At 37.4% G+C, this 13,854-nt stretch overlaps 1 pseudogene; it reads right to left on the bottom strand.

The window, feature by feature from the left end:
• Positions 1–12,597: 12,597 nt before the first annotated feature.
• Positions 12,598–12,713, bottom strand: LOC127493394 (U2 spliceosomal RNA; annotated as a pseudogene).
• Between the last annotated feature and the right edge of the window lie 1,141 nt (positions 12,714–13,854).

Genomic DNA, 13,854 nt, shown 5'->3' with positions numbered 1-13,854 from the left:
GTATCCACTTGTTCATTGCAGCACAATTCACAAAAGTCAACCCAGATATCTATCAACTATTGATGGGCTAAAGAAATTATGATACATAAATATATACACTATGGAGTACTACTCGGCTACAAAAAATGAAATCATGTCTTTCGCAAAGAAATGAACACAACTGTAAACTATTATACTTAGTTAAATAAGCCAGTCCCCACAAAACAGGTATCATATGTTTTCCCTGATCTGAGGTAACTAATAGAGTACCTGACGTGTAGTGTATTGAATTGAAATGGACATTTTGAGATTTGATGGTTGTTTATGGCCCTGTCTTCTCCGTTGAGGAGCAATGGTTGTTTTTCCTCTTCACACTATTTATTGAACTCTTTTACTTAGTGTAGGATTAACTATATAATCATTAAGTAAACTGACAATAGATATTTGTGAAAATTTAGCATGAGAATGTGAGAGGGAGAAGGAAGATTAGTTTTGTTAGGTAGGAAGTCAGATATGAGCTTATGTATGTGTGACAAAGGCCTAAAGAGAAGACGTCTATGTCCAGCATATGCATCTCAAAGTCATCCCAATGAACTTATCTACATCCTGCCCTGCCCCTCTCACCCCATAACCTGCCAAGTGGAGGTTCCCGCCTCTTCTGCCTGATAACCTTCTAGGTGCAGCCCAATATCTGCATTTCAAAAGGATCCTGATCTTCCAGGGGTCCTGCCCATCCTTCCTCTAACCAGGGCATCACCACCCAGGCTTCCTCCTGTCTGATAACTTCAGGGGGAAACTCAGATAGGAATTTTTTGTATTTACATCCCAAAAGTCCTTTCTTCCAGGAGGAGCAGAGGCAGGAAGGCAAGGCTGATCCCCTTCAAACACCCACTACCATGCCCTCGCCCCAGCCTCAACCAGACTTCCTGCTCAGCCCTCTGCCTCTTCTGAGCAGCCCACCTGGCCCTAATCAGGTGTATTCTCCACTCAACCATGTAACCTGGCTCTCCCCCAGTCTGAGCGACTGGGCACTCTCTCTCAGGTTCTGTCTGAAGAGGTGCCCATCCGTACTTACGAATGTCCCTTCCCTAATATTTTGCTTTCCACTACTCTCTGTCTCACTCCTGAAGACAAGAACCCTGTCATTCACCAGTAACAGTGGGAATGTGGGCAGAAGGGAGAGTAGGACAGGAAGTATCACTATGTTCCTACATCTATATATGAAATACATGAAACTTGTATAGTTTAAATATTTTTTATTTAGTAAATATAAATTTCCAAAGTACAGTTTATGGATTACAATGGCTCCCCCCACCGTAATTTCCCTCCCACTCGCACCCCTCCCATCTCGTGCTCCCTCTCCCATTCCATTCACATCAAGATTCATTTTCAATTATCTTTATATACAGAAGATTGATTTAGTATATATTAAGTAGCTTAATTTTTTTTTAAATTGGCATAACTCCACTGTTGCAAAAATTCTAAAATAATATTGATCTTATGTGGCAATTGTTTCAATACTGAGCTATATTCTATGTGATAAACATTTTATGGAGAAATAATGAAGACTTAAAATCTGGTAAATTGATAAATTTAAAAATAGATATTAATCTATTTAATAATTTCTTGTATTAAAAATATTCATCCTGTGGGCACATACTTCTTCATTTTCTTTTATTAACCTTCAGTCATTCTTTAAAAATCCTCCTCCTTTAGTGATTATTATTTCTTTACTACATTTTATTTTATCTCAGCTTTTATATTCCATCCCAACACCATAGTGTTAAACCTGACATCATTTCTTTTACTATCTCTTATTTCACAAACTCAAATTGATACTGCTTCCCAGATACTGACTTTTGTATAATTTTTCCTGGTACTTGACATTTAGAGATGTGCATGACATAACAAAAGCTCCATTCCTCTCTATAGCATCCTTGCTGGGTGCTAATCTAAATTAAACTTGAAGACATTGAAGGATAAAAGGATTAGTTTCTGGAACAAATTTCACCTTTGCATGACTGCAGCTTTTAGAAAGTTGTCATATCTTTTCTGTTAAAATTAGTCTCTTGTAAATGCATTGAATTATACTAGTACCTAGCTACAAAGTGCAAGTCAATCATTTCTTCATAGCCTGTGGCACATATCACATCCTCTTCCTGTAATGACACCTTTGCAGTGTGACTTTGTAACTCCTCCCATTAAAGTTTGTATCAATTGAGATTATTTTAGAGAAATGAAAATAAGAAGATTGTCATGAATAAAAGATTTATTAAAGAAATCTATGCCAAAGCTAAACTCTTTGCCACATGTTGTTTCTTTAACTATTACCAGGCATTTGTAATGATGAACTTCTATTTTGAAGGAGAGGTTGGGGAAACTTGGAGCTATGAGGACTAATACAGAATACACTGGAAACAACGTTGCCCCTTATTGCCTACAAGCTTCTGACATCAATGAAGTAGGTAACAAACAGGCCAATAAGAAGTTCTTAAATATGGAACCTAATACTTACCATCTCTAGGAGAAGCAGAAACTGAAAAAAGAGATTGTTGGGAAGGAGGGGACTGTAGCAGCACTCAAAACTCTGCACATCTTATGAAAAGCAGGTCTGGCAATTTTAGTTACTGCCTATGACTTCAAGGATGTTTAAATAATTAATGCTTTTGAAGGTGGAAATAGCCTCTGCTTCCAAAGGCAAACAATGTATTTTTCTGCTGACTAAAATTATAAAGATACTATCGTCCATCAGTGCATAGATTGAATATGTTTGCTTGTGATCATTTTAAAAGATGAGTCTTTTCCAAACTCAGCATTCCTCAATCTTAATACACATGATCAACTTGGGCCACTCTCTATTGACTCTGTGGACTTCAGAGGAAGAGAAAAACCCACACAAATGTTAAATTTATTCTGCCCATTGTGATACTATTAACAATGAAATTTGATTATGATTGAGAATTTCATGTGTTCTACCATCATTCATCAAACTATGGCAGTTTTATTTTTTAGCTTACAAGTTGTTTACAATTTAAGGCCCTTTATAAGGTTGAGAAAAACTCATCAAACATAGATAAGATACCCCTGCCTATGGCATCACAAGGTGGCTCAACAAGGAAAACCAGTAGATTTGTGACAATTTCCTACACTTTAAGGCTTTAAGAGTGTCTAATTCTATGTACATCCCAAACTTTAACAAAACTGTTGTTTTATTTTCTTCTTCTAAACTTTATGGAGATTACTCTAGTAGCCAATCTTTGCCAAATCCTTGAGAAAAAGGGGATGCATAGCAAATACAGAGGTGGAATGTGTTTCTCTACTAATACAACCTAGTATTTGTGATGTTATGCTTCAAATTAAAATTCTATTAATTAACTACTATTTGAACTACTTGATATCCAAAGGCCTCATGCCATCTTACTCTTTTTAGACATGCCTCTTATCTTATGGGAAACTCTCTGAGTTTGGTCAGCTCCCTTATCAGCTAAGCCACTTATAATGTACCTGGTTTTCAATCTAATGAGTATCACCTTCTTATCAGCTTATGAAATTATTCAGTCACATCCTTCCATGGGAACCAGAGTGTACCCTCTCTCTCAGTGCCACAGACTTTGTCACTCATACTCTTAGTTCCTCTAACCTAAATGAAGCTTCCATAGGAAACTTTGTGACACTATCTCCATCCCTGCTGTCATAATAACATGTAATTAATAAACTACCATCAAACACTTCTGTCCGGTATCAGATATGTTAGTAGCAATAATTTGTGGCAGGAATTCCTCCTTCATTAGCGGAAAGGGTGAAAAGGCAGTCTGGTCTTGAGAAACGTTTTGATCAACACAATTAGACAAACATGATATTGTGCATTTCTGTACCTTGTTTAAAGAGATATACTATGTATGTATGTGTCTCTCCAAAATTAATATGTTGGAAAATCTAATACAAAGTGATTAGACTGCAAGGGCTCTAAAGTCATGAATGGGGTCAATGCCCACATTAAAGGGCTAGAGGGGACTAGCTAGGCCCTTTGAATCCTTTTTTGTCCTCTACCCTATGAATACACAGCATTCAAGGTGCCATCTCCAAAGCAGAGACTGCATTCTCACCAGTCTAGTAACTTGTTCCTGGATTTCACAGCCTCTGTGATGTGACAAATAAATTTCTATTATTTATAAATTGCTCAATCTGTAGATCTTGTTATAGAAGAAGGAACAGGTCACTCACTTCTGCTCTTTTCTCTAGAAACACATTTGAGATGTATAGTTACTAAGTCTAGTCTAGGTATTTGGGTAACAAGCAACACCTGACCTAGACACCAATTCGACTGCTGTAATCCCACCCCAAAACAAGTAAGCACCAGAGACAGAGCTCCATCCTGACCACATATTTAAGGGGGAGTTATAGCTGATGCTGGAATAATTAAAGCTAAAACCAGCCTAAATTCGAGACCAAAAGAATCATTACCTAACTAAATGATCATTTTAAAGCATTAATGTTTTCTGCTTTGTCACACAGTAGTAGGAAATTGAATCATAACCTACAAACTTCTTCCTCCTCCCTCTCTTACTCCCACTCTTAAATTTTCCAAAGATCTGTTTTCGGTTTACTTTGTACTCATCAGATTGATCATACTCTGAGTAAAGAGTTCAAAAAAAAAAGTATGAAGCAAAAAATACTGTTCCTCAACAGTAGAGACAAGGACTACATTTGATCATTGAATCTCAAAATGTCCATTTCAATCCAATACATTAGACTTTGGGTGCTCTATTAGTTGCTGCAGATCAAGAAAAATATATGTCTGTTTGGACTGTTATATATTAATATTAGCCATCGCAAAACACACCGAACACCGGAGTAAGGGAAAGGGTTTATTGGGGAACACCCAACAGACCGTAGTGAAGGGGCAGCGAAGGAAAAAGAGAAGAGAGTAAAAGAGAGAAACAGAGAGGAGAGGAGCTAGCAAGGAGAGAAGAGAGAGAAGAGAGCAGAGAGGAGCTGAGAGAGAGAGAGCCAAGAGACCAGAGGAGGAGGCTAGAGAGAGCAACCAAGAGAGTGCAGGAGAGAAGGGCCAAGAGAGCCAAGAGTGCAGGAGAGGAAAGCCAAGAGAACTTGTGTTCAGGAACAGGCCCTTTTAAAACTTTGCCTGAGGGCGGGCAGGGAAGCAGGAGCAGCAAATCCCATTAGGATGGGGGTGGAGCCTGGCTCAGGTAGCTTGACCATGCGGTCACCTGGTTAAAACTTCCTAAGTCTCCTAACATGGACTGATTTATTTCCCTAATTATAAGTTTCCAGTTGAGCCAAAGGCATCACAATACCAGAATTCAAGATATACTTCAGGGCAATTATAATCAAAGAAGCCTGATACTGGACCAATGGAACAGAATAGAAGTTCTAGAAATTAGTCCACACATCTACAACCAAATTATTTTTGACAGAGTAGCTAAAATCAATCATGGAGCAAGGACAGTCTCTTGAACAAATGGTGCTGGAGAAAGTGGTTCTCCATGTGCAGAAGTATGAAACAAGACTGCTACCTTATTCCTACATAACAATCCGATCAAAATGGATCAAGGACCTAAATGTATGACTCAATACCATCAAATGACTACAGAACATTGAGGAATCTCCACAAGACATTGGAATAGGCAAAGGCTTCTTAGAAAAGACCCCATAAAAACAGGCAATCAAAGCCAAAATTGACAAATAATATTACATCAAGCAGAGAAGCTTCTGCAATGAAAAAGAAATATTCAGCTAAGTGAACAGCAAGCTGACAGAATGAGAAAATATTTGGAAACTACAAAGTGGATAAAGGGTTGATATCCAGAATCTATAAAGAGCTCAAGAAATTCAACAACAGCCAAGCAAATAATCAATTTAAGAAATGGGTAAAAGACTTGAACAGGGATTTTTCAAGAGAGGAAATTCAAATGGCCAAACAAAACTTGAAAAAATTCCCAGTATCACTAGTCAGCAAGGAAATTCAAATTAAAAAGCACAATGAAGTTTAACTTACCCCAGAATGGGTCTTATACAGAAATCAACAAACAGTGGTGAGGATGTGAGGAAGTGGTACCCTAATCCACTGCTGTTGGGAATGTATACTCTTGCAGCCATGGTAGAAGACAGTATGGTCATACCTCAGAAATCTGAGTATAGATCTACTATATGACTCAGCCATCCCACTCTTGGCAAATTACAAAAGGGAAATGCAATCAGCCTATGAAATTGCTATCTATTCCACCACATTCATTGCAGCTCAATTCACAATAGCCAAGATATGGAATTAATTCAAATGTCCACTAACTGAGGACTAGATAAAGATATCATGATACATATACACTATGGAATGTCATTCAGCAGTAAAAAATAATGGAATCCTGTCTTTTCCTATCATATGTTTTTAATAACTAAAATGATGTTGTAAATTCCTGCTATCTGCAATGTTTCAGACTCAACATCTAGGTCAGGAGGTATGTTGTAGAAAGAACATGGGATTTGGAGTAAGAAGTAGAACTATATAAGGCATTGCCACTGACTGACTTTCTGGACTTTGTCTAAACTCTAGGAATCCTAATTTTATAAAAATAACCAATTAAATACTATGCATTCTAATATTGGGTTTAGGTAAGCAATGTTTGGTCAATTGCATAATTCTTATTGCAGGCACTAGCAACATTGTATTTTATTTTTGTCTTTTAAATATTAATTCACTATATTGTTCATTGGACAATGGATTTTGAAATAAGTTTCAAGAAAACAAAGATAATTTTCCCATGCCTTGTTTTTGTGGCTTGTTCATGATTTGTCAGAGTGTGGCAACATGGCATAGTTATTGAATTATTATATAAATTATATATATAAATTTTCTTTTTTCTTTTTTTACTTATTTATATGTATATAAATTTTCAAAGATGTAAAGCAGAAAATCCCCTTCCATTTTAAATACTAAACACATTTATTAAATATCAAGCTGTGCATATAGTTTGAAATTTATGCTTCTTTTAAATAAATATTTTCTTTTAAATGGTCATAGTTCTTTTCAATACCAGTACAATGGAAAAAGGTCAACTTAATGAAGTAGATAAAATTCTTCCTTCAAAAAAATGTTTTGATATTTTTAGTCTAGATTTTCAGATAATACAAAAGATTAAAAATGTATCTGCCAGTAATAATGATGGAGAGACAAACAACATATTAGTTCTGCTTTGTGTTCCTTTATATGATAAGCAAAGTATGATTATTAAGAACAAATAAATATAAAGGAAATACTTTTTAAAGATTTGCTTATTTGAAAGTCAGAGTTACACAGAGAAAAAGAGAGGCGGAGAGAGAGAGAAAAAGGGAGAGAGAGAGAGAGAGAGAGAGGTCTTCCATCTGCTGGTTCACTCCTCAACTGCCCTCAACAGCCAGAGCTATGCTGATCCAAAGCCAGAAGCCAGGAGTCTCCCTTATGGCTAGTGTTCCTGAGCATTGTTTCCTGTGTCTGTTGGGCATTTGAATTTCTTTCCTAGAAAAATGCCTGTTTGGGTTATTTGCCCATTTCTTAACTGGATTGTTTGTTTTGTTGTTGTTGAGTTTCTTGAGCTCTTTATAGATTCTTGATGTTATTCCTTTATCAGTTGCATAGTTTGTAAATATTTTCTCCTATCTGTCCGTTGTCACTTCAATTTGCTGATGTTTATTTTGCAGTGCAGAGGGTTCTCAGCTTGAAGTAATACATTTGTCATTTTGTTTATGTATTAATTTTAAATACTTTTTTTTTTGAAATCCAGGTTGACAGAGAGAGGGAAATTCCATCTGTTGGTCCATGTCCCAAATATTCCCTCCCCTACCCTGCAACAGCTGGTGCTAGGTCAGATTGAAGCCAGGAGGCTAAAATTCCATCTGAGTCTCTCATGTGGGTAGCAGAAAACCATACAGCTGGGCCATCATTGGCTTCTTCCCAGGAGCATTCACAGGAAGCTGAATCAGAAGCATGGTTTGCTTGGGATTCCAAGGAGGCACTCAGATCTGGGATGCGAGAGTCCAAAGCAGGAGCTTAATCTGCTGTGCCACAATGCTTGGCCACACATTTGATATTTTAAATCAAATAGATTAAATGTATACAGTGAGATACTCTGAATCTTGGGAAATTGTTCTGAAGCTTGACAGAGTGGAAAAGAATGGGCCACAGTGCACACAGAAATGGCTGGGGCTAGAACAGTCTATATCAGCTCCCAATTCTGCTGTTGTTTCCAAAGCTCCCCATGAATCTCATAATTTGCAAAGCTGAAATTGTGTTTTGGTGTTTAGGTATCTCTGACTTCACTTTAGAAAAACATGGAAGCAGAAAGGGAGCCTCTAACAACTTCCATTCAAATTTTCCATGAATACTCAATTGCAGAATTAAATTCACTTGAAATACGCTGGCATCAAGGAGACTGTGAAATAGGGCTTTTAACTTCTAGACTTAACACTACAGTGTAAGAAGTATGTCTGAGTAAGCAATCCATAGGAACGCACATATGTTTTTAACATTGTACATTTCACAGAGCTATGAAGGAAATCAAGAGATTGCCAATAGAGTGTGCACATGATCACATCTTTTAAGAAAACCTTAAAGTAAACTATTTGATCTTAAATTTCAATACTTTACAACAACTCATAAGACTGATAAGGTTTACCTGTATGACATTCTGATAATGAGATTTTAAATACATTTGATTCATAATACATTTGATTGCATCTGATCTTTGCTTTCAATATTTTGCTGAAGAACATATGTCAGAATACAATGAAGAGGTATATCACTGTATGTTTTGCCTTTAATCTGATCACTTTAGTAAAATAAATCAATCAGTGGTAGTTTATTTTTAATAAAACATTTACATATTTTGTCTAATAGGATATATCTTACAAAATAGTTAATTATCAAGAAATTCATGTACAGATGGATTCTTTGATACTTTTAAACACAAATCACCATGATTCTGAATCTAACTTGATGTTTTAAATTTAATTTTGATCTCCAGAACTCATTTTTAAAATTCATACAAAAGACCGCATTCTTTAAATGTGTTAAAGCTAACAAGTTGCTCTCTCTCACTGTCCACTCTGCCTGTCAAAAAAATAAAAAAAATTAAAAATTTAAAAAAGGTAACAAGTTGCCTTTGATTCTCACAGCTAAATAGCAAGCTTTTACTGGTTTTTCATTTTATACACTTGTAACAGCTATTTATTTGTGACTTAACCATATTTTGGGGAGGTGAAATTTTTCATGTGGAGAATTATCACCTTTTCAGTCTCTTGGACTCCACATCTTCAAGAGTGAAATTCACAGGCTACAAACAAAAGCATTAAAGGGAAAGGATATAGGTGAGTACACCATTTATGTATTAGGCCACTATTAACTTTTTTTTTTTTTTTAGGGGAAGGGTTTATGGGGAGGGAACCCAACAGAACAGAGGGAATGGCAAAGAAGGAAAATGAGGGAGATGGAACGAGTAAGACAGATCAAGAGAGAGAATGAGAGAGACAGAAAGAGAGACAGACAGACAGAGAGATCAGGAGATGAAGAGAAAGAAAGCCATGTGTTCAGGAACAAGTCCTTTTAAAACTTTGCCAGGGGGCGGGCAGGGAAGTAGGAGCAGTGAATCCCATTATGATGGGAGTGGAGCTGACACCGGTGATTGGGCCATGTGGCCATCTGGCTTCCAGCAATGGAAGCAGGGGCTAGAGCCTAGGATGGTGTCGGGGTGTAGATCACACCATAGATATGACTGCACCATTTTATTAATATTCCCCCTTTTGTTTTTTATAAAGCAAGAGTTGTATGGGATTACATTAGTTCTAGAAGTCTAGGAGGGGTAGAGAGATGATGACTGTCTTTAGAACTACTTCTTGCTGACAGAGATACTCTCTGCTGTCATGGGCGTTGTCGCAAGGTGCTGTCTCCTGGGTGGGAAGCTGGGTATATCCCTGTAGCAGCATTTGGTTACCACCTGGTTGCTGAAGGCCTTGGTTTGTTCCATTATCAACTCCTGTAAATACTTAGGCAAACATGGAAGTATAAAAGACAGGGTGAGAATAGCAACCAATGATTCTAAGAGTGGCATTAACCAAGTAATGAAAGGATTTCATAGAGGAGAGGGAATGAGGATGGTCTCTGACCCTTGTGAAGACTGTTTGATGGACGTGGTTTAAAGCTGGTCCCAACCATGACCAGGAGAAGGCCACTCATCTTTTGCAGGTAGAGGGGTTTGTCTGTAGAGAAATTCTGAAAAATCATACAACATTAAGTGGGGAAGAGGACCGTCAATACACACAGGTCAGGAGTAGAGCCATTGATATTAGAGCAGAGGCTATGATTATAAAGGAATGAGGCCCCAAGTGGGCTAGATACAAAGGATAGAGTCATTATTAGAGAACCTAAAAGAGCTGCTGTCTAAACAAGAATAGGTTTTCTGATTGAGAAGCAAATAGAAGCTGACAGAAGGGGTCTGATAATAATCTGTTGAGCTTCAAGGCCTTGTCAGTTATGAGACTGATACTTATCTCTTCACGAGGAGTACATCTTAAGGGAGGTGTGAACCTCCTTGGGGAAGGCACTCTGTTTGCTTCCATTACCTAGTTGGCCTGGGAGGAGAGCTGACCAGGTAAAGGCAGGTGACATCTCTAACAGTAAATTTACAGTTCTGCCTGCAATGTTGCTGGCCCTACTTGGCCATCCCCTCAGCAGCGGTAGTTTCATTGGAAGCTGGGCCAAGTGAAGGGCTTGTCAGCTTAGAGCCTGCAAGATCTCTGGCTCTGACCTGGGTGTTCTTCGACTCCAGAAGCCACTATTAACTTGAAAAAAAAAAATTTCAAAACATACATTCTCTAAGTTTCTACCACTCCCAAATCAAACTCAATTATTCTGCTGGAAAAGCAATTTGCATTCTAATGTGGAAGTATTTAGCTTCAGAGATTAACCTAGAATATAGCTCTTAAAATAAATCTTAAATAGTTATCACTATGGGAAATTTTTAAAATTTCCTTTAAATAAAAATAATGTTCTATGGTTAAATGAATCTGGCATATTCTGATTTGAAAAATTTAAGCAAATTCTTCTACTGTGGACTACACAGTCTTTCATATGCTAATAGGAATTGTGAGACTTCACAATGTCTTTACTACACCTAGAGTACGTTTAAAATTTTCCAAATTTATTTCATTTTGCATTTCTCTTAAAAAATCCATCAGTGTATCATGAACTTTGTACGCAATGGGGAATGATTTTTGGAACTATTGCCAAAACTCCCAATCCCAATGCATATCTCTTTCCTCTTCTGCACCTTCACCTGTTCTATACCTGTGAATACTCACCTACGTACACATATCTGCAGAATATATGTTTTTACCAATTAAGTTAAATCTGCATCTTTGCTGTAACATTGATAAACCTTTCTTTTATGCATTTACCACCTCCCTCCCCTCACCCCATAACACTATGGTCAAAATTCTAGATTTTTCATACATATTGGAGTTGTGGAAACCTGTGACAGTACCTAAAAAGTTCCTAATAAACAGAATTAACTTTCTTTCACTCCAAGTTGTTTTAAGACTTATTTATTTATTTGAAAGGCAGATTTACATAGAAATAGAAACAGAGGTTGAGAGAGAGAAATTTTGCATATTCACACCACAAATGACTGCAACGGCAAGGGCTGGGCCAGGCCCAAGCCAAGAGCCGATAGGTTCATCTGGTTCTCCCGCATGGGTGCAGGGGCCCAAGGATGTGGACCATCTTTCACTGCATTCCCAGGCGCAATAGCAGGGACCTGGACCAGAAGTGGAGCAGCTCAGATACAAAACACTGCCCATATGGGATACTGTAAGCAGCAGTTAAGCCAGGTAAGCCACAGTGCAGGCCCTAGTCCAGATATTTTTGAAATCCATACATATGAGGGGTCTTCACATGTTCATGAAAAATGCATATTATTAAAAACTGTGGATGAATTTTAAATGTTTTTATGCACTAATGTAAGTTAACCTTATAATTCTATTTCCAAGATGTTTTCTGAAGCATTTTCATGAGTCTTTTCTTTCTACACATCTTGCTATGCATCTAATCCATATTTCTAGCTTTACTTTAACCCACAGTGCCACAGAACTGTCAACTTTACTTTAAAAATTAAATGACTCTGATAAAGTTCTTTTATTAAATTTTTTTTCATGCTAATCACATTTCCAGATTCTCCAGTTTTTTTTTTTTGCATGATAGTTTTAATATGAGAAAATCCTTACAGTTTTGTGCAAGTTGAAAGCTATGATAACTATATTCTTCCTACAGTTTTCTACATGACCTGAACATTTTCATATTTAAATTGGTTAATAGTGGCTGGTGCTGTGGCATAGAGGGTTAAGTCTCTGCTAGCAACGCTGGGAATATGGGAATATGGGCACCAGGTCTAATCCTGGCTGGTCCACTTCTGATCTAGTTCCCTCCTAATGTGCCTGGGAAAGCAGCAGAGAAGGGTCCAAGTATCTGGACTCCTGCACCTACATGGGAGATCCAAAAGGATCTCCTGGCCCCTGACTTTGGTATGGCCCCCTGGCTGCAGTCCTTGCAGCTATTTGGGTAGTGAACCAGCAGGTGTAAGATCTGTCTGTCTGTGTCTTTATCTCTCTGTGTGTGTAACTATGCCTTTCAAATATTAAACTCATAAGAACAGATACTACACTTGATCTTAGCCAGAAGGCCGAGAAGTGATTATGCCTTTCAAATAAAACAAATATTTTTAAAAATCAGTTAAGAAAGGAAATATTTTGTTCCAATCATGTAATTTAATTCTAAATTTATTAGTTGCTAAGAAAGTTATATACTAGAGATTGCTCTTTTTATATTTCTATATTTCATTCTGTTTGCCATTTTGTTAAAATTTTTGATTACCATGTAATATCCATACATTTAATGGAGTACAGTGTAATATTTCAACATTTATAACATTGTGTTAATTGATCAAATGAGGGAACTAGATTTTCCATTTAGTGTTTGTGTTTGAACACTATGATATCATCCCTTACACTCATGGAGTACCCAACTGAAAAGCCCAGGATACCATTTGTCATTAAAAATTATCTTGTGAAAGGATGGAACCATGGTGCATTCAGATGTAAATCACCGATAAACCATTATTGTTTTATATCCCATAAATTTTATAAAATCCTCCTACACAATCACCCATGTCATCTCTCTCAGAATTAATTTAAAAGAAGGTTTCATATCTCAACAAATTCCCACCAACTGATGACTGATTAAGAAACTGTGACATATATACACTATGGAATACCACTCAGCCATAAACATAATTAAATCATGTCCTTTGTAACAAAATGTATGCAACTAGAAACCATTGTACTTAGTGAAATAAAGCAGCCCCAAAAGACAAATATCATATATGTCCCCTGTTCTGTGGTAACTAATATAGTATAAGAAATGCAATGCATATGAGCAAAATTGAAATTTTGAGCATTGATGATTGTTTCATATCCCTGTCTCTACTGCTGAGGAATTTTTTTTAGATTTGATTGATTGATTGATTGATTTGACAGGTAGAGTTACAGACAGTGAGAGAGACAGAGAGAAAGGTCTTCCTCCTTTGGTTCACTCCCCAGTGGCCGCAACAGCTGGGGCTAAGCTAATCTGAAGCCAGGAGCCAGGTGCTTCCTCCTGGTCTCCCATGCAGGTGAGGGGCCCAAACACTTGGGCCATCCTCCACTGCCTTCTCAGGCCACAGCAGAGAGCTGGACTGGAAGAGGAGCAGCCAGGAGTATAACCAGTGCCCATAAGGGATGACGGCACCACAGGCGGTTGATTAACCTGGTATACCACAGCACCGGTCCCCCCTTCTT

Source organism: Oryctolagus cuniculus, chromosome 5, assembly GCF_051225735.1.
Source record: "Oryctolagus cuniculus isolate XC-2025 breed Fujian yellow rabbit chromosome 5, ASM5122573v1, whole genome shotgun sequence".
NCBI classification, from domain to species: Eukaryota; Metazoa; Chordata; class Mammalia; order Lagomorpha; family Leporidae; genus Oryctolagus; species Oryctolagus cuniculus.
Note: the sequence above shows the minus strand (reverse complement) of the source record. Positions and strands in the feature narration are given on the sequence as shown.